Source organism: Leptodactylus fuscus, chromosome 1, assembly GCF_031893055.1.
Source record: "Leptodactylus fuscus isolate aLepFus1 chromosome 1, aLepFus1.hap2, whole genome shotgun sequence".
NCBI lineage: Eukaryota > Metazoa > Chordata > Amphibia > Anura > Leptodactylidae > Leptodactylus > Leptodactylus fuscus.
The window spans coordinates 119,483,487-119,506,144 of record NC_134265.1 but is presented as its reverse complement, the minus strand read 5'-3'; the positions used below and the strand labels follow the sequence as shown (position 1 = coordinate 119,506,144).

General features: G+C 40.3%; 1 protein-coding gene across 2 annotated transcripts in view; it reads left to right on the top strand.

Moving 5' to 3' along the window:
• Window positions 1–22,658, top strand: part of SEZ6L (seizure related 6 homolog like) — a 329,568-nt gene that overhangs the window by 218,185 nt on the left and 88,725 nt on the right. The gene's annotated exons all lie outside the window — the stretch shown is intronic.

Sequence of the window (22,658 nt, the reverse complement as noted above, 5' to 3'; positions counted from 1 at the left end):
CCTAGCAGTTCCCGACACATTAAACTATTACTTTGCTGCAACTGTCACATGCATTTTGGAAAAGCATCACTGCACCTGCTTCAAACTCTGGGTTGCCCTGGAGGAGACTCTCAGCCCTCATCCTCTCACTGCCCTTCCTTGACTTCATGTGCGCCATTGTTTGGACAAAGCTGATCTACCGTATATAACGTGTCAAGTTATTCATAACTGTAGGATATACAGCAGCATCTCACATCTCTTTTTCTAATGACTTATGACTCCCATCTCGGGCAACCCAGACTTCCCAGCTGCACTTTAATCTCCATTTCTCTTTCACTTCCTGGGGCAAGCTCAGGTTTGAGCAAGTACAAACCATGTCTACTCTACACTCCTATAAAGACTTGGTTCCTTCGGAGAAAAGAACACTGTCCACTCACTGGCATTATGTCTACGCAACCTACATAGATCCCTCTTCCCCTTCAAACGCCCCTGTACATCACAATCCATGACACCCCACTCCATCTCCCTCATATATCACTTACTCACTGCCTACAAAGACAACCGTTTACCAGCATATTCCGCAAGTTGGGAGATGTGTAGCGTTCAAGATTTCAACTGCCATAAATTCTCAATTTCCCGCAAAGCACAAGACACAAACTATAAAATCCTATCTCATTGGTACAAAGTCCCTGCTGTTCTGAAATCTTTCCAACTACCTAAGTTAGATGCTGGACATATAACTCTGAACTCCTTTGCTCATTTTGGACCGACATCCACAGAATCATTAAGGCACTGTTCACACGGGGCAAGAGGGGGTGGATTTTGGCACGGAATCCACGTCATAGTCCACCCCCTCACAATGGTGGTCTATGTAGACTGCTAGTGTTCTTTTTTCCACTAGTGGCATGTTGCCACTAGCAGAAAAAAGAAACAAGCTGCCCTTTCTTCAGGCGGATTCCACGACTGATTCAGCCGCGGCGTCCGCCTCGCGGCAGCACGCTCCGGTCTAGGCTACTTCATTTGGGCCTACACCAGACCGGAGTGCCACGACTGTTGGAATTCACGGAAGGTGGATTTTGCCCATATTCTGACGTGGCTTCTTGCGTCAGAATCAGGACCAAAATCCACCATCCACGCCCCATGTGAACGGAGCCTAAGACTGCGACTGGTGTGGAAATGTATGATGACCCAGCTCCCCTCATTCTCTCAATCTTCCCCAGGAAAATTTCTAAGCCTGTATGCAAATAAATTGGCTTCCTCCTTGTGGCGGCCAGATCCTTTATTCTATGACTATGGAAGTCAACCTCGCCTCCCACTACCACATCTTGGGTGCAAGAAGTCCTGCACATCCGGCGCATAGAATACCTTCTTGCTGAGCTCACATCAAATCCATCAACAAGTGTGACTCCTATGGAACATCTTTTACTACTCTCCTGCCTTCCAGACCTCCATCCCTGACCCTCCTTCCTGAATTGTCTCTCTCCCTCTCCAGAGAGAATGCTACTTCCTTTATCTCTGTTTTCTCTTCGCCCCCCACTGTTATGCTTCCGTTCTTTCCCTTTTATATTATTTTATCCTATCACTAATGAGTGAACTAAACTTTCAGACAACTTTGGATTTTCTGTCTGTATTTGTGTCATTAAAAGGATTCTACCATTAAAATTGAATTTTTTCTCGTTGACACATAGGAATAGCTGTAAGGGAATTGCTAAGACAGCAATTCCCAGTAACTGTTTAAACCCTGGGACGGGGCACAAGAGACAGTGAGCCCTAAGCTGAAGCCCCCCACTTTCCCTTCCTATTGCCAGACCCTATTCTAGGTAATAGGCGACAACCACGAAGACAGTCCCTCCCTGAGTATGTGACACACAAAACGCAGACAAGACGAACAATAACAATGGCAAGTCAACTTAGCCAAGGGTCAGTAACAGTCGGGCAATACAGTACCAAATCGAAGTCCAAAAAGAGAAGTCAGTGAGGAAAGCCAAAGGTCAAGTATAATAGCGTAATCAAAACAGAGACAGTAAGAGCAGGTATGCACACGGCAATAGCAAGCACTGGTGTGAATGGGAACCAAGGCTAAATAGGGAGGAAGAACCCGCCCATGGAGTTCACAGGAAGGCAGCTGTCAATCACAGGCCAAGGCCAGATTAACCACTTAATGGACAGAGGCAACATAGGCAGAAGACGGGTGTGGTGCAAATGCAATCACAGAACTAGAGCCGAGTTCACACAGTGCGACCAAAAACTTTAATCCAAGAACCAAACTGCACCCGCCTCCTGCGCCGCAGCACGCGAGCAGAGGGTGGTGCAGTGACCCGAACAGGCAGAGATGTTACAATAGCCTTAAGAAAGGCTATTATTCTCATACCTTTAGATGTCTTCTACGCGCTGCCATTTGGTATAAATCCCGGTTTTCGGTGGTATGCAAATGAGTTCTCTCGCAGCACTGGGGGGCGTCCGTAATGCTGCAAGAGAACTCTCCAGTGCCGCCTCCATCTTCTTCAGGAACGGCCTCTTCACGCATTTTCTTCCGGCGCAGGCAGTCAAACTTCTAGGCCTCGGGCAGAGCTGACTGCGCATGCCCGAGGCCACAAGAAAAATGCCCGCTTACACAGTAAGTAAGCAGCCATTTTCTTGTGGACAACAGTGGCAATGTGTACGCCACTTTAGTGTCACATGAAAGAACACAAAATAATAACAATACTGTGTTTGAAAACATTAATTGTACCATTTTTTTCACACCTGTCTAAATCTTTGCACAGTATTGTATATGCCACAAGTTTCACCTTGTACATTGCAAATCATCAATTTCCCAGTGAAAATCCATAGCATGCATTGAATGCTGCTCACTTAAAATCTAATAGCAGACCAATATCTGCTGCTAACTCTTTCTGCAAAATTTAGATGAAATTTCTTTGAATCTTATCTACTTAAATGAACTGTAAACACGTTGTATTGTTCTCCCACAATTCCACAGTCCACATGTCCATAGCATATCCATCTCCTGTGGACCCTGAATGTGATCAGTGGGCCTGGAGTTGTTCCAAGATTGCATCTAATGGAATCATTTTAGTGCTCTTTATGCTTTATAATCTGACACCATTTGGAAAATGAATGTATAAAATCCCTTTACTGATGGAATATGTAGCTCATTTTACAGGCTTTTGAATCTGTGTTAAATCATCCCATGTGAATATCTTTTTTTTTCATCAGCACTAATTACCAAGCTAATTAAGTTATTACGCAGTAAGATAAATGAAGGCAGGTGTTAAAACATTAGAATGCAATATTGCACCTCAGATATACTGCAGCTCATTGTGACAACTCTAATTGATTTGCAGATTCTGTTTTAATTCTTAACACTTCTCAATTCCACCTTTGTAATTAGTATCAGCAGCTAAGTCAAGTTCACAGCTCCTAACATCTCAGGTTTAACCCTTTCTGACATGAAAGATATCCATCAGACCTTATTGTGAACAAACTCTCTATATACAGATGTTCTTTTTTTTCACTTTTCCTCATGGCTTGAAATGTGTGGTGTGAGATGTGTATGCCTCATTTGCTCATGTGTGATTCTAGGATCTTGCTAGTATGCAGCAATATTATGCCGGATTTGTATTGAGGGAAAGTGTAGTCCTTAATGTAAAAGGAGAGTCTTCAATAAAAAAAAATATCATAAATGCAAGTAAAGGTAAATATAAGAAACTTTGTAAAGTATCCTATTACGAAATATATTTCTGTCTCCATTTTTCAGGCTAAGTTTTATTTTTTCATAAATGTCTACAGAAAGGGGAGGGGGCTGCTGGAAAAGGCACACAAATAACTACAGCTGCAGCACTGTGAGTCAAGTATCTCTTTATCACTGCTGTTTCTTTAACATAAGCCTGAGTTCACACGTATTTTTTTTGGTCAGGATTTTGAGGCTAAATTCGCCTCAAAATCCTGACCAAAAATACGGCTCCCATTGAAATCAATGGGAGCCGATCAGTTCTTTTTTTCAGGAGCCTCGCAAATCCACCTGAAGACACTCCCTCCTCCCAACTAGGCCCATTCATTGGGCCTAATCTGAAGCAGAGTGTGCAACTGGATGCCACTGCACTGCACCGGCATCAAGTCGCAGCTACCCGTTTTCTGGTCCGGAAACTGAGGCGCCTCAGTTTCCGGACCAAAAAACCCCATGTGAATCCAGCCTAAGAGTCTATGGCTGCACAAAATGAAGCAATAAATCAAATGACACTCCTCCTCCCCCCTCCATAGACGTCTTTGTGTGAGTTGAGTATGAGACGGACTGCATAAGTGATGGGAAAGAGGAGAAGAGCAGCCTAATAAATGGAGAAGGGAATATATTTCTTTAACCACATGAGGACCGCCGTACGTAAATTTACGGCCTCATGTGCTGGTACCTAAAGACCGGACTATTGCCGAAATACGTCCGGCCTTTAGGTACCTTTCTGGCGGGGGGAGGGGTGCGGGGGGGACAGGGGTTAGGTGTTACTAACACCTAACCCCTTCCTCCATAACGTCCAGTCGGAACTGAGTCCGACTGGACGTGTTAACCCTTTCGATCGCGCCGTCAAACATCACGGCGCGATCGAAAGGGATCCGCCGACAATTGAAAGTGATCGGCACCCCCCGCGGCGAGATCGAGGGGTGCCGATGTCAGTAACAGGTAGTCTGGGGTCTGGCCAGTGACCCCAGACTACCGGAGCCCCACATACCTGGTGATCCTGCCAGGCGGTGGAGGAAGTGAGCGATGTGTCTCACTTCCTCTGCAGCTTACAGGACACGAGCAGGCTCATGTCCTGCTCGTGTCCTGTCTGCTACTATACAGAATCAGTTGGTGCTTTCATCAAAGCATCAACTGATTCAAGTGTCCTAAAGGGACACATGAAAAAGTTAAAAAAAAGTTTAAAAAAAAAAAAAAAAGTGTATGAAAAAAGTAATAAAGTTCTAAAGTCCAAAAATCCCTTTTTTCTATACAAAATGAATTATGTAAAAAAAAGCACTAAAAATGAAAAAAAGCAATACATATTTGGTATCGCCGCGTCCGTAACAACCTGTACAATAAAACTGAAATAATATTTAATGTACACGGTGAACGTCGGGGAAAAAAAACGGAAAAAACTCGCCGGAAGTAATGATTTTTTGCCATCTCATCCTACAAAATATGCTATAAAAAGTGATCAAAAAGTCATATTCACCCCACAACAATGCCAATAAAAAGCGCAAATTTTCCCGCAAAAAATAAGCCCTCAACCAACACTGTCAACCGAAAAATAAAAATGTTACGCCTCTCAGAAGATGGCGATGCAAAAAACATTGATTTATGTCCCCATATGTGTTTTTGTTCTGCAGACTTAGTATCGCATAAAAAAAATAGCACAAATGAGGTATCGCCGTAACCGTACCGACCCGCAGAATAAAGGACACATGTTACTTATACTGTACGCTGCATGGCGAAAAATTTAAAATGTAAAACTCAATGCAGGATTGATTTTTTTTTTTTTTTAATCCAGCAAGAAAGAGTTAATAAAATGTAATCAGTAAGTTGTAGGCACCCAAAAATGGTGTCATTACAAAATGCATCTCATCCCGCAAACAACAAACCCTTATATGGCCATGTCACCAGAAAAATAAAGAAAATATAGCATCTAGCAATGTGAAGGCAAAACCCCCCCAAAATCGCCAAATTATTAGAACACAACTGGCTGCGGCAGGTAGGGAATATATAAGCTGTGCGAGCGAATATCAGGGGACACCCCAGATTTACAGCTTATGAGCGAAAAAACACCAGAAGTGACCCCCAGAGTGACTCGACCAATCATAGGAGCTACTGGGACATAGTAGGGAATTTGGTGTTCCCAATGTTCTCCGCACTGCTTATATGTTCCCTCTTCGCCATCCGCTGTGCAGTCACGTCCAGGATACTAATACTCACTACACCCCCTGATAAATTCTTTGAGGGGTGCAGTTTTCAAAATGGGGTCACTCCTTTGGGGAATCCGCTTTTCTGGTACCTTACAAGCTCTACAAACATGACATGGTGTTCAAATACCAAACATCCAAATCTGTGCTCCAAAAGCCGCATAGCGCTCCTTCGCTTCTGCGCCCTGCTGTGCGCCCAAACTGCAGTTTATGACACATGTATGACACATGTATGACACTGGTGTACCCGTTATATCGGACGTAATGTCATATGTGGTATAAACTGATATTAGGGCACAGCCAGACACAGAAGGGAAGAAGGGTTATTGGGTTTTTGGAGCACAGACGGTTTGGTTTTTGGATGCCATGACGCTTTTGCAGAGCTGAAACGCCAGTAACGTCCCTGATATGAGACGTTATTTTGGAAACTACACCCCTGAAGGATTTCTCCAGGGGTACAGAGAGCATTTTTAACCCCCAAGTGTTGCTATAACTTATTATCCATAAATAAATACGAAGCTGATTGTGAAAGGTGAAAATGACAATTTTTCCAGGAATCCGTCATTTCAGTGCGTAATATATTGTGCCCGACTTGTATCAGAGATGAACGCTCTAAAAGCTGTTGTGCCCGGGATACCCGCTTACCAGTTTTTGGAGTGTCTCTGCTGACATAAGTTGGGCACAACATATCAGATACTGAAATGGCGAATCTCTGGAAAATTTTCATTTTTAACTTCTCATTATCAGCTGTGATTTCATTTCTGGAAACTAAATAAATGCAACACTCAGGGGTTAAAAATGCTCGCTACACCACTTGATAAATCCCATGAGTGGGGTAGTGTCCAAAATGGGGTGACATGTCTGCAGATTCCACTTTATTGGCAATTCAGGGGCTTTGCAAAAGTGGCATGACTTCCAAAAACCAAACTGTGCTCCAAAAACCAAAATAGCGCTCCTTCCCTTCTGTGCCCAGCTGTGCCCAAACAGCCATTTATACCCACATATGGCATTAAGTACGTTATCCGGGGTACACCAGTGTCATACATGTGGGCATACACTGCTATTTGGGTACCCAGCAGGACGCAGATGTGAAGGAGCGATATGTGCTTTTGGAGTGCAGATTTAGATTCTTTGTTTTTGGACACCACGTCATATTTGCAGAGGCCCTAAAATTGTCCCTACAAAATGGGGTCACTTCTTGGTGAATTCCAGTTTACGGTCACCTGTGTAGTTTCTAAAATGGGGTCACAATGGGGGGTTTCCATTGTATTGATACTTTAGGGGCTCAGCTAATGCGACATGGCACCTGAGAACTATTCCAGCCACATCTGCTTTCTAAAAGCCAAATAGCGCTCTTTCCATTCTGAGCCCCACTATGTACCCATACAGCAGATTATGGCCACATATTTGGTATTTCCGTGTTAAGAAGAAATTGTGTAACAAACTCTGGGGGGCTTTTAATTCTTCAGCTACTTGCAAAATTAAAAATATGGCGCTAAATGGATAATTAATTGGAAAAAAAAGTAATTTTTCATTTTTACGTCCCATTGTTAATAAAATCTGTGAATCAGCTGTGAGGCCAAAATGCTCACCAAACCCCTAGATAAATTCTATGAGGGGTGTAGTTTCCAAAATGGGGTCACTTTTAGGGGGTTTCCACTGTATTGGTACTTTAGGGGCTCTGCAAATGCGACATGGCACCTGAAAAATATTCCAGCAAAATCTGCCCTTCAAAAGCCAAACAGCGCTCTTTCCATTCTGAGCCCCGCCATGTTCCCATACAGTAGATTATGGCCACATATGGGGCATTTCTGTGTTCAGGAGAAATTGTATAACGAACTTTAGGGAGCTTTTTCTCCTTTATCCTTTTGTGAAAATGAAAAATTTGGGGCTAAATTGACAGTTTGTTGGAAAAAAAGTAAATTTTCATTTCCATGTCCCAATGTTAATAAAATCTGTGAAACAGCTGTAGGGTCAAAATGCTCACTCTACCCTTTGATATGTTCTGTGGGGGGTGTAGTTTCCAAAATGGGGTCACTTTTAGGGGGTTTCCACTGTATTGGTTCTCTAGGGGCTCTGCTAATGCAACATGGCACCTAAAATTATTCCAGCAAAATCTGCCATCCAAAAGCAAAATAGCGCTCCTTCCATTCCAAGCCCCTCCATGTTCCCATACAGCAGAATATGGCCACATATGGGGTATTGCCGTGTTCAGGATAAATTGTTTAACAAACTTTGGGGGGCTTTTACTCCTTTAACCCCTTGTGAAAATGAAAACTTTGGGAATAAAGTGACATTTTAGTAATTTTTCTTGTACACATTCCAATGTTAGTAAAATCTGTGAAACAACTGTAGGGTCTAAATACTCACTATACCCCTTGATGAATTCTGTGAGGGGTGTAGATTCTAAAATGGGGTCACTTTTGGGGGGTTTCCATTGTTTTGGTACGCTAAGGGCTCTGCAAATGCGACATGGTGCCTGAAAATTATTCCAGCAAAATATGCTGTTCAAACACCCAGTGTCGCTCCTTCCCTTTCGTGCACTGCCGTGTGCCCAAAAATCAGTTTACACCCACATGTGGGGTATTTCTGTGCACGGGAGAAATTGCATAACAAAATGTGAGATGCATTTTCTCCTTTAACCCTTTGTGAATGTGTTAATTTTAGGTCTAAATGAATGTATTAGTGAAAAAAAATGAAATGTCTAAATTTGACCTCCATATTATTTTTATTCTTATGAAATGCTTAAAGGGTTAACAAACATCCCAAATGCTGTTTTGAATAATTTGAGGGGTGTAGTTTTGAAAATGGGGTGATTTATGAGGGTTTCTATTATATAGGCCTTTATAATTCCTTTCAGAACTGAAGTGTTCCCTAAAAAATTAGTTTGAGGAATTTTCTTGTAAATCTGGAAAATCGCTGTTACACTTGTAAGCCTTGTAACGTCCAAAATAAATTAAAAGACAATCAAAAGATGATGCAGATATAAAGCAGAGATATGGTAGATAATATTTATTCATGTATTTGGATGGTATGACTATCTGCCTGAAAAGCAGAGAATTTCACATTTTGAAAATTGCAATTTTTTCCAAATTTCCATCAAATTTGCTAGTTTTTTTATAAATAAATACAAAAATATTGATTAGTGTTTACCACTAACATGAAGTATAATGTGTTACAAAAAAACAATCTCAAAATCACTTGTGTAAGTTAAAGCGTCTCAAAGTTATTGCCATTTAAAGTGACACATGTCAGTTTTGAAAAAAGAGGCCCGGTCCTTAATGTACTTCTGGGCCTGGTCCTTAACCGGTTAAGATGGATTACAAAGTTTCTTCTATTACACATACCATACATTTTTGAAAAGTTGTTTTGTAATTGGTAGTACACTTTAAGAGTTGGCACATCAGTAGTTTATGAGGTCTATTTCAGTTTTTTATTTATTTCAAATGTAGATTGTGAGCATTTTTCCCTATCAGTATGTCTTTGGTATATGGGAGGAAATCTACACAAACATGGGGAGAACAAATAAACTCCTTACAGATGTTGCCCTTGGCAGGATTTGAACCCAGGACTCCAGCAGTGGAAGGCTGCAGTGCTAACCATTAAGCCACCATTTTTCTCCCTGGGTTCTACATTAGTTGTACTCTGCATTTCATGTTTCCAATTTCATATAGTGGTATACTATATGACATTGTACAGGTCTGTGCACGGCTATACGGACTCCATGTACATGTTTCTGCGGTGTGCGTAAGCTCTAACTGCTGATGGTAAAAAGGCAAATACAAAAATACCCATATCCTGTATAAGATCTGTACTTGAAATAAATTTTCATTTTCCTAGTGATTCAGCTCTGAAGAGCAGAGTTGTTCGTGTTAGAAAAAGTTTTTCAACGCCATTTTTTTAAATGCAGCTATGCCAGAAAGCTGTATAATTATACTGATAAATAAAGAGTACGGCTATTCTAATTTGTAGCATTGGTGGCCTGTGGGCATCTTAAAAATGGATACTTAATGGGGTCACATGGCGGGCCAGTCAGCAGTCAGCATAGAGAGAACACTGTTAAATTATACATAGTAAGAGGGCTGGATGGAGGCAGACCGTCTAATAAATATTCACGACCAGCTATTCTGATTTTGGTGAATCATAATGCACATTAGGTGAAGAATATAACCCTTACCTGTATAATATAGTTATTCAATTATTCTAAATGATTTGTCCAAAAATAGAGAAAATTAGCATTTTAGTTACAGATGCCCTGTGAAATACTTTTATTATTTTTAGGATTTTTTAAAATGTAAGTTAATTTATATTAAAAATACCATGTTGGTTATTGAGTATTACCAGCAGGTTTATATGCAGACACAGACCGTGGAGTATATGGTAATTCTTCAAAGCAACATAGTGTCTATATAAAGCAAGTAATGTAAAGAGTATGTAAATCTACAGTGTTTATTCCAGAGATTTTCTCCCATATGGCTAATGACACCGGGATAGACATCAAGAACTGAGGGCCCTGAGTAAGCACAGTACTCCGGAAATTTGATGGTATACATGGTATGTCCAAGCTTGGGCCTACCAGAGTGAAAATAGCTAACCTTACTAAGACACACATGTGTTGTATAGCTTACTTAGGCTAAGTTCACACAGGGTATTTTGGTCAAGGTTTTGAGGCCATATTTGAAATGGGAAATCAATGGGAAATCAACGGGAGCCGGTGAGGTCTTTTTTCCGGGAGCCGTTTGTTCCGTTTTGCTCCCGGAAAAAAGAACGGGCATGCCTCGCGAATCAGCCTGAATACACTCCCTCTTCCCGACTAAGCCCATTCACTGGGTCTAATCTGGAGCGGAGTGCACAACTGGATGCAGGCATTCAGTCAAAGCTCCCCGTTTTTTGGTACAGAACCTGAAGCGGCTTCCACCTCAGGTTTCGGACCAAAAAACCCCATATGAACCCAGCCTTAACGGGAGCACAGTTTTGATTCCACAATAGTCTTGTGTAGACTGTACTCCATCTATAATGTCAGAGCAGCTCACCAAACATACTGTATAGTAGTAAAGTCACCGCAGTAACCTTATAGGACACAGTTGTGACATCACAGCAGCTTTCCTGACTGTTAGCAACCTATGATGTAACATCATTTTACCTGACAGATAGTTGTCGTCTACATATAACATCATGTCTCCTCTCTGTAAAGTCACTTATGAAGTCATAAAGGTTTATTTTACTTTTTTACTTACATACACAGCTAGCATGGTTGAAAGATCAATGCTCTTTTACTGTAAACATATCTAAGCCACTTTTGGTGTCATCTGTTGCTTCTGTGACCAGCATCTTGGGTAGGCTCTCACTCTTTTTGTACCCCTCATTTCTTCACTGTCGCCTGCAATGAAATCTGAAGGAATAAATCACTTCCACATCTGAGGTCACATGCTGCTGTGAAGTTTGGATTGCTGGCTGAACTACTCACAAGGAAGGGGTAGTCAGCTTGCAAACAAAACATCAAAGCTGAGATCAATGACCTGAGAAATCTAAACAGGATATATATTAGGAAGTGTTTTGTATTGATTCGCCCTATTATTTAGCGCATATTTTTTAAAAATGGGCTAACCCCTTTAAGGTTTGGTAAAATGTGCTGTTTGGTAAAACCAGCTTGCGTTCTAAAAAGAGTGTGGATTATTAGCTGCTTTTTAGGGCAAATTTGTTAAAACAGATGTACTGGAATACGGGGAATGAAGAATTTGCTCCAGTTTGTATACAGATTGTGTGGACTGTCTTTTTCATTCTTTTCTAAGAATGTGACTGGTAACAACACAACTTTAGATCACTTTATTCCATCTCTACCTGATGAATTTATTCCACATATAACAGCTGTGCGGATAGAGTTATGGTTTATATTCACTTATTATCTTGCCATGCAGTGCTTACTTTTTTGATGTCAGATTTATTGCCACCCAGACCACATAAACAGAGATTTTATGTTCACACGTCTGCTGTTTTGAAGTTATTATGATAATAACATAATCATAGTATTGTTATAAAATTGTAACATTTCCTTGAATGTGATCTTTTCTCAAGGGAATAGCAGATGTTGTTATATAGTATCTCACCATTTTGGTTTCAGAAATGTCTTTTCCAGTTCATATTATGGAGGTAATCTTGCATGACAGTCTGCTACAACACGGTTGATGAAATGATGTATTCTAATGATGTGGATTTTCTTATACTAAATGTTCCAGAGATTTCCCCCTCTCCTTATATACAGAAGTCTTGCTGGTTTGTTCTGTACAATTTTAACTTTTTTTTGTTTCATACTATGAGATGGGTATTACCTAAAAAAATTATTGTAAGAGTGCATTCACACAACCAAGTTTCAGCCGCGAAATTTGGTCTGTGTGTTGGCTGGATATATGGGCCTGCACCTTATCCTGGGAGAAGGATTCTTAGGGTCAATGCACCCTGAATGTTTCTGGTGAGGATTTTGACGCTGAATCTGCATCAGAATCCACTTCAAGAAACACTTCACCATAGAGTTCTAGGTATTCCGTTAGCTTTTTATTTTCCGCTTGTGGATTTTTCCTGCTAGTAGAAAAAAAAAAGGAAAATGACCTTTCTTCAGGTGGATTCCACCTGAATAAACCAATGGGAGTCAATGGGAGGCGGAAAAACCGCTAGCGGTTTTTGACGCTGTTTTTGATGTGGTTTTTGCTTAAAATGCTTCAAAAACCGCTAGCGCTTTTTTCAAGGTCCATACACAAAAACTAAAAAAGCCTCAAAAAATGCTCCAAAAAACCATTTCCTAATTCCTGAAGTGGATTTTTTCCTCGCCAAAAAACTCTGTGTGCATTGACCCTTAGCAGTATAGTTATCTATGAGGTTAGGAGTCCCTATCTCCCAGCCACATACCAGTTATAGTCCTGCACAGTATGTCAAGGTGAGGCAGAGACTACTAGCAGCATAGGTAACTGTAATTCTAGGAGTTCCTCTCTAGGCATAAGGGGCAGGCCTGTAAATTTGGCCAACACACAGTCATGTGAAAGCGCCCTTAATCTAGAACCTGCAGTTGTACAATTTTTGTGATGTTTCTTGACCTATTTATAGATTAGAAAATGCTCTGGAGGGCCGGACTTATCAATACATTATATGGACAACACTTTTATCTGAATACCAATTGTGCAATGCCCCAAATTCCCAGCAGGGAATGAAGCTCCCCCCACACCTCTTCCACTACAGATTGCACCCCCACTTACCAACCATATGTTGTTGATGAACCATCCAACAAATTGTTATAATAAGCGCCCTGAGCGTTAATGTGACATCAAATGGCTGGATAGAAATATTCTGAGCACTCTACAATGCTTTTCCTTTTTGCAGTGCATCAGATTAATCCTGCAGATAATATATTACCAGAGACAGGCTATCATTTATATGTAAAAAATCAATAGTCATCCCAAAAATAAGTATTTTTTTTCTATATGTGATGTGTATACAGACATGAGTTAAAGAGAAGAAGTAAAATAGATGAAGGCTACAAAGATAGCACAGCTTGATGTGACTTTTATGTAGAAAGATCATTGTATGCTCAGGATCTTATTTCAAACATCAGAAAAAATGCCAGCGCTGATGAAAAAAAAGTTGCTGCATCTTGTAAGTTTTATGGTTACATCTTTTGTTGGAAACGGAGAGAATTACGATTTCAGAAGGACACCAAGAGTTTCTTATATAATGAGTTTTTGGAACTGCACACAAAATAATTTCTTCCAAATGGTTAGCTGAAACTAGGAGAAATTCATATGGGACTCATCCCCTTCGAGATACAATTTTCATTATACTGAAAAGGCCATTTTCTCAATATCAGAGGTAATAGCACAGGCTTCAAGCACAAAGTCAGTCTCATTATTTTATACCCAAGTGAGAGCTGGTGTATTCCCCAGATAAATCCTGTTAGGGAATCTATTATGACTCTTTTGACTGCATGCCTTGGGATTTTGACAGTCAGTGTAAGTAAAGTGCACAGCTTTACCTAGGCTCTATAGCTATTGCGATATTTGTAGAGAAATGCCATTGACACGTAGATAGAGCCAATTAGATATGTTTACAGTGATGTGGTGTTGCTGCAAAATTTAGGCAAGTCCTAAATCTTAGGGCACTTCTACCAGTAGTCTGTGAGTTCCAAATTGGTTTATAATCTCTCCTTATGGGCATAGAGAGCTGCCAACTAGGTAGAAACAAGGCACAAAGCACATGTACAATGAAGTCCCTTGAGGTCCCATTACTTGTATTAAAATGCACAGTAGGCAAAAATGTACTCTCTCTCCTTTTTTGCCTCATTGGAAACAAATTCCTTTAAAGCTTACTGTACTGTGTCAGTTTAGGTGTTTTTAAAGAACAGTAGAAAAGGTAACACTATTACTGGCCATTAAATGGCTTCCAGATGGCATTGACCACTGCCTGAATTGTACACTTGAGAAAGGGGCACTGAAGCCGTGAAATGCGTTGTGATTTGTCAATAATAAAGAAGGAACGTTTATATAACACCGCACAACAATGATTTTTCTACTGAGAGAAAAACGTGATTTACTCAAAATGAGTGCGCTGATTCTAAATATGAACTCGCAATTTGCCTCACACATCTAGATTTTAAGTTATACGTATAAAGCCTATTCAGTTATGATATTAATGCATTATATATTGGACATATTCCAATGGACATACCCAGACTTGTCCGGCACCAAAACTTCACACTTTCGTTATCGACACACCAAGTTAGCTGCATACTATGCAATGAAAAATGATGTCTTTTTCTGTACTGATGTAAATGGTCTTATGATGGAGTTAGATGGTTTACATGTTCCTGATTAATGGAGGCTAAATGAAATTATCAAATACTCTGAACATAAATGGAAAATTTGTGCTGACCTGACAATACTAGCACTGCTGCTTGGCCTACAGTTAGGGTACACAAAACGTGTTTCTTGTGGCTATGGAACAGTCATGATGTCAACAATAGAGATGAGCGAACAGTAAAATGTTCGAGATTCGACATTCGTTTCGAGTAGACCCTCAAAATTCGACTACTTGAATCCTATTATAGTCTATGGGGGGAAAATGCTCGTTTCAGGGGTAGGCAACGTTCGATCAAATTACACTTACCAAGTCCACGTGTGAGGGTCGGGCTGGATCCTCCGAGAAGTCTTCTCTGTGCAGCGTCCCTGCGGCGTCTTCCGGCTCTGAATTCACTCTGCCAGGCATCGGGCCTGGGCAGAGCCGACTGCGCATGCCCGCACTACAAGCGGGCATGCGCAGTCGGCTCTGCCCAGGCCCTATGCCTGGCAGATTGAATTCAGAGCAGGAAGACGCCGCGGGGAAGCTGCACGGAGAAGATTTCTAAAGGTAGGAGAAGAACCAGCGTTGATTGGCCGACTGTATAGCATTCGGCCAATCAATGCTGGTTCTGCATCGAACTTTTCCATTCGAATAGCGAGTGGTACTCGATGGAGTACGAGTATTTCGAATACCATAGTATTCGATCGAATACTACTCGCTCATCTCTAGTCAACAATCATTACATAATGAGACAGTGGCCTCTCAGAGCGGAGCACACAGTTGATCCACTACAAGTTTATCTTCCACCACTTCACATTAAACTTGGTTTAATGAAAAATGTTGTAATTGCACTTGATTCTGATGGAAATGGTTTCCAGTATTTCAAGGAAAAGTTTAGCACACTGAAAACTGAGGCTAAAATAAAGGCCGGAATTTTTATTGGCCCCGAAATCAACAAACTAATGCGAAGACACATTCAGAACAAAACTCAACCCTCTGGACCTTGCAGCTTGGGATGCATTTGTGCAAGTAGCGCAGAACGTCCTTGAGACCAGACAAGCTGAAAACTCTGCTGAATTAGTAGACAACATGGTTACAGCATATGAACAACTACCTAATATAATTGAAAGTGCATTTCTTACATTCCCATCTTGACTTTTTCCCACCCAATTTGGTACACGTAAGTGACGAACATGGAGAGTGGTTCCATAAAGATATTTCTACAGTGGAGAACAGATTTCAAGGCTGCTGGAATCCCAACATGATGGATGACTATTGCTGGTTTTTGCTATGGGAAAATATGACCATTCAGAAACACAAAAGCAAATGCCTGAAACACCTTTAACAGTCCTGGGCCTCGCTCAAGTAAGACTTTTAAACTGAAAAACGAGACTTTTTGAAAATTTGTTATTCCATTACATTTTCATACGCTGTTTACTAAGAAAAAATTGATGTAGAACAGGTAATTGTTGGAGTAAAACTCGTTCTGTTCAAAATTATGCTTAATTCATTTTGGCCTACTTATACATAGCAAACATGTTACAACAGTTCGGACTTTGGATTTGGAATCTGCACACTCAATTTAGTATAGGACAAATAGTTTTTGCCCAGTAGCAGACGAAAAACTGTTTTTTGTTGTGTGGTGTAATCATTGGGTAAGCGCTGATCATTGCCTCACTTCACCATCTGGGTTGGTCCTGGTCCTATGGTTTTCCTGGCATTGTCCAGAAGTCTTTCTACAGTCTCCATATCTGTTAGTCTGTTTCTCTAAGCTACTGGACAGAGACTAGCCTCTATGATGCAGAGACTAGAGAGTGAGATCGTATTGTTCTAACTCATCTCCCACATATATAGAGCAGCAGCAACCTGCCGGGCATTATAGAGATGTATTGAAGCTATGAATCCAGCACTGTAGTAAGATACAGCACTCATAGCAGCTGTGTCCATTACTGAGCTGAGTCTTATCTTTTACAACAAGTTTAGTTTCAAAAGTATTTATTGATATCAAAAGTACAAGAAAAAAGCAGATAAAAGGATAGCAATACAAATTATCCTGAAGATAAAATACGTGGAATATAATACAACGATAGATTGCCAAATCAGGAATTAGAAGTGCTATAAAATAATAGTGATAAAAAGGTAAATAACCAGTAACAAACATAGTTGGAATGAAAGAGGGATGGGCAGCACTATGGCACATATGTAAAATGGAAAAGGGAGAGGGAGATGATGCTTAAAGAGGACCTTTCACCATTTTGCCCACAGGCAGTTCTATATACTGCCGGAAAGCTGACAGTGCGCTGAATTCAGCGCACTGTCAGCTTTCCCGATCTGGGCCCGGTGTGAAGAGCTTACGGTCCGGTACTGTAGCTCTTCTATGGTCAGAAGGGCGTTTCTGACAGTCAGTCAGAGACGTCCTTCTTCACAGCACAGCCAATCGCACTGTGCTGTGAGAGCCGGGAGGAACGCCCCCTCCCTCTGCTCGCAGTACTCGTCCATAGACGAGTATTATCAGGACAGGGAGGGGGGAGTTCCTCCTGGCTCTCACAGCACAGCGCGATTGGCTGTGCTGTGAAGAAGGACGTCTCTGGCTAAGTGTCAGAAACGCCCTTCTGACCATAGAAGAGCTACGGTACCGGACCGTAAGCTCTTCACACCGGACCCAGATCGGGAAAGCCGACAGTGCGCTGAATTCAGCGCACTGTCAGCTTTCCGGCAGTATATAGAACTGCCTGTGGGCAAAATGGTGAAAGGTCCTCTTTAAAGGAAAAAATCAAGACCTAAGACTTAATTCCAATGAGAAACTAGAGCTGGAGACAATATGGCAGATCCGGGATGTTGGATCTATTAATACAGGGTGACCAAATCTTGTTAAAATGTGGACTGGTATCAGAAATGGTAAAGTTAATTTTTTCATGAAGTGTCATGTCAACTCGTCTAATCACATCTGCCATTGAAAAATAAGGTCGCTTCTTAAAGGGCTTGTCCTATCTCAAGGATCTTATCTATACTGGTAGCTTATGTAAATTGAAGACTTTTCCTAAATATATTGCTTTAGAAATGTTGCTTTGTTTACCTGCTATATGACCTTATTCCTTCCATTGTTTATGTTTACACTACATTGCTATAACCACGGACCTGGGAGATAGGACAAGTGATGTCACTTACTCAGTGGCTGCAGGACAATCCGTTCAGCTAATTGCACATTGCTGATAAAGCCCGGTCTGTTATCTCTCTATGTACACACAGATAACACAAAGTCCGTTCTGTACAAGCATCTGCATATAATTTGATCTGCAGAAGGATTGTGTGTCCTGTTCAGCAGGTAAGGGGGGGAGGAGAAATACTGGAAGTGAGAAGCAGACACTGCAGGCAGTCGACTGATACACTAGCTAGGAAAACTCCTTTAAGACAGACTTAACAGTAAATTTACAGTTAGTGATCAATTGAGGAAGTAGAATGTATAATGGGAGGAAAAGTATCTTGTTTTTGCTTGTAGTACTGATTTATAGAGTTTGTTGATAATGCATTGCCTATTCCTATTTATTCTGCCAAATCAATTACTTTATCAATGTAACAACCAGAAATCATTATAATGATCAACTCCAACTATACAAAATATCTCATATTGCATTGTAACATTTATACACAATCAAAAAAGTCTACAGGTGATTTGTAAACCCAACCACAATATATCAACCCTGGTATTTTGTGATGGAACTGGTATTTAGCTGCACCTTGTCGTCACTTCTGTGCACATTGCTAGTACACCCTCTTTGGACTTTAGCCCAGGTTAGACCTTCCTTGCCTTGTTCTCAGGCCCCTGATATAATTATTATCTGCAACCATTAGATTGATATATGCAGGGCCATGGCTGTAACCAGGTTACACCGTATGCTCTGCCTCAAATGTCAGTGCTTGTTTCTCTTCGAACACGGGCGTTAACTTCCAAAATCCCTCTCTTTTTTTTCCAGAATTATATCCACTGATTGTTAACAATTTTATGGAAATTCTGTTCAAAATGCGCAATTTATGTAGGAGTGTTAATAAAAAAGAAATACAACTGTCTCATTTTCTGAGCTGCATGGATTTCCAAGAGCAAATATTAAAGCAGCAGAGTTTAGTTATGGGAAATGTATAAAATAATGCTGTGTAGTTGACAACTGACAAATGCAAACACTACAGAAAAGAAACCAATAAACTAGAAAATAACTCAATAGCATTTATGACAAAGTTCCCATTGTGGAGGAGGTTATTTTTTCTATTGTTGTTATATATGCTTCCCTAGTTTATCTGAAATATTTTCTGCTTGAATAGGCTTTTAAATTATGTTTTCAAAGCAATATATATATATATATATATATATATATATATATATATATATTCTTCAGCAAAGCTTAGTATAAACTTTATTTCCATGTATTTCTAGGTGTGTAAAAAGCCTCGTGTTTACAATTATTAATAAAGATGAGCGAACAGTAAAATGTTCGATATTCGATATTCATTTCGAGTAGCCGCTCAATATTCGACTACTCGAATCGAATATCGAATCCTATTATAGTCTATGGGGGGAAAATGCTCGTTTCAGGGGTAGGCAACATTCGATCAAATTATACTTACCAAGTCCACGAGTGAGGGTCGGACTGGATCCTCCGAGAAGTCTTCTCCGTGCAGCGTCCCCGCGGCATCTTCCGGCTCTGAATTCACTCTGCCAGGCATCGGGCCTGGGCAGAGCCGACTGCGCATGCCCGCACTACAAGAAAATGGCCGCTTACAGTCAAAGCGGCAATTTTCTTGTAGCGCGGGCATGCGCAGTCGGCTCTGCCCAGGCCCGATGCCTGGCAGAGTGAATTCAGAGCTGGAAGATGCCGCGGGGACGCTGCACGGAGAAGACTTCTAAAGGTAGGAGAAGAACCAGCGTTGATTGGCCGACTGTATATCATTTGGCCAATCAATGCTGGTTCTGCATCAAACTTTTCCATTCGAATAGCGAGTGGTACTCGATCGAGTACGAGTTTTTCGAATACCGTAGTATTCAATCGAATACCTACTCGATCGAATACTACTCGCTCATCTCTAATTATTAACTGATCTCACACGTAAATTACATTTTGTATTACACTTAAACATTTCTGATGGTCTTTTTTTAATTTTTATTATTAACGGAAATATTGAAATATTCCAGTTTTCACAATGCCTATGACATTTCTCAATGGCATGAGACTTTAGCTGCTCCCGCTCACTGCATATTGACGTCTGAACATGTAATTTAGCATGCTCACTACACTTTTTCATAGTCAGTAATTTTCTGAGTTTTATCATCTAAAGGTGTTGCTGTAATATCTGGAGTTGTATTATTGCCAGCAAAATGGTTTCCCACTTAACGAAATAAAGAGAGCAATTATAAATATAAATAAAATATGATATTATAATAATAATAATAATAATAATAATAATAATAATAATAATAATAATAATAATAATAATAAGTACACATACATACATAAAAATCCATAAATAATAAATACATTAAATAAATGAATGAATAAATAAATAAATAAATAAATAAAACATTCCTTGGTAAGTCTGAGAATGTACAAGCCTATTATTTCTAGAAATAAACAGTCAAATAGGTCGATTTACCATGCAGCTCATGTAGAAACATTATTTTTTGCTAAAGCAAGAATGTGGTATAGATAGGATTGTCATATTTTACATTTAGATGGGTGTTGAGAAAGCATTCCTAGCTTGCTGCAGATTAGAAGAGTGAACCCCGGCAACTCCAATCTCTTGATGATAATGGAATGAGATTTTATGTCATTCTAATGAGGTTTTCTTGGAAATTTGCAGTGATAGTTCTTTGGTCTCTTCATTAGGACCCAGTTTCCACTTGAATGACACCGTGATAGTGAAATGCCAATGTAGCTACTTATTTGAGTGATTAGAAAGATAATGATAAATCTTAATAAACTACAAGCTATAATAAATTCCAATATCATCATGGCTATCATATACAGTCCTATGAAAAAGTTTGGGCACCCCTATTAATCTTAATCATTTTTCGTTCTAAATATTTTGGTGTTTGCAACAGCCATTTCAGTTTGATATATCTAATAACTGATGGACACAGTAATATTTCAGGATTGAAATGAGGTTTATTGTACTAACAGAAAATGCGCAATATGCATTAAACCAAAATTTGACCGGTGCAAAAATATGGGCACCTCAACAGAAAAGTGACATTAATATTTAGTACATCCTCCTTTTGCAAAGATAACAGCCTCTAGTCGCTTCCTGTAGCTTTTAATCAGTTCCTGGATCCTGGATAAAGGTATTTTGGACCATTTCTTTCTACAAAACAATTCAAGTTCAGTTAAGTTTGTTGGTCGCCGAACATGGACAGCCCGCTCTCAAATGATCTGAAAACAAAGATTGTTCAACATAGTTGTTCAGGGGAAGGATACAAAACGATGTCTCAGAGATTTAACCTGTCAGTTTCCACTGTGAGGAACATAGTAAGGAAATGGAAGACCACAGGGACAGTTCTTGTTAAGCCCAGAAGTGGCAGGCCAAGAAAAATATCAGAAAGGCAGAGAAGAAGAATGGTGAGAACAGTCAAGGACAATCCACAGACCACCTCCAAAGAGCTGCAGCATCATCTTGCTGCAGATGGTGTCACTGTGCATCGGTCAACTATACAGCGCACTTTGCACAAATAGAAGCTGTATGGGAGAGTGATGAGAAAGAAGCCGTTTCTGCACGTACGCCACAAATAGAGTTGCCTGAGGTATGAAAAAGCACATTTGGACAAGGCAGCTTCATTTTGGAAACAAAAATTGAGTTGTTTGGTTATAAAAAAAGGCGTTATGCATGGCGTCCAAAAAGAAACAGCATTCCAAGAAAAACACATGCTACCCACTGTAAAATTTGGTGGAGGTTCCATCATGGTTTTGGGCTGTGTGGCCAATGCCGGCATCGGGAATCTTGTTAAAGTTGAGAGTCGCATGGATTCCACTCAGTATCAGCAGATTCTTGAGAATAATGTTCAAGAATCAGTGACGAAGTTGAAGTTACGCCGGGGATGGATATTTCAGCAAGACAATGATCCAAAACACCGCTCCAAATCCTCAGGCATTCATGCAGAGGAACAATTACAATGTTCTGGAATGGCCATCCCAGTCCCCAGACCTGAATATCATTGAACATCTGTGGGATGATTTGAAGCGGGCTGTCCATGCTCGGCGACCATCTAACTTAACTGAACTTGAATTGTTTGTCCAAAATACCTTTATCCAGGATCCAGGAACTGATTAAAAGCTACAGGAAGCGACTAGAGGCTGTTATCTTTGCAAAAGGAGGATCTACTAAATATTAATGTCACTTTTCTGTTGAGGTGCCCATACTTTTGCACCGGTCAAATTTTGGTTTAATGCATATTGCACATTTTCTGTTAGTACAATAAACCTCATTTCAATCCTGAAATATTACTGTGTCCATCAGTTATTAGATATAACTTTTTCATAGGACTGTATATATATATATATATATATATATATATATATATATATATATATATATATATATATCCGAAGTTTGCACAACTAGATGTTAAACATATACAGACAGATAACTGGGATTTTCCAGCCCCTAATGTATGTGTCTTGCAGGTCATCAGTATCTGGTGGTACCATCAGTTGTGGATCTGGCAACATGACAGCTTTCAATTCTTACAGATTGTCCATAGTATGACTTTACTCAAAAATCTCAAAAATGTGGTTGGGTTACAGATAAAGCCAATATCCCTACTCATAAAAAATAGCTTATCTAGAAGTCTGATATCAGGAGTTCTTTGGTAGGATTATCAACATGTACAACTGCTTTAGCTATGAACATGCCAGTGAAGAGGAAAAACAGGCCACTCTGTTCCA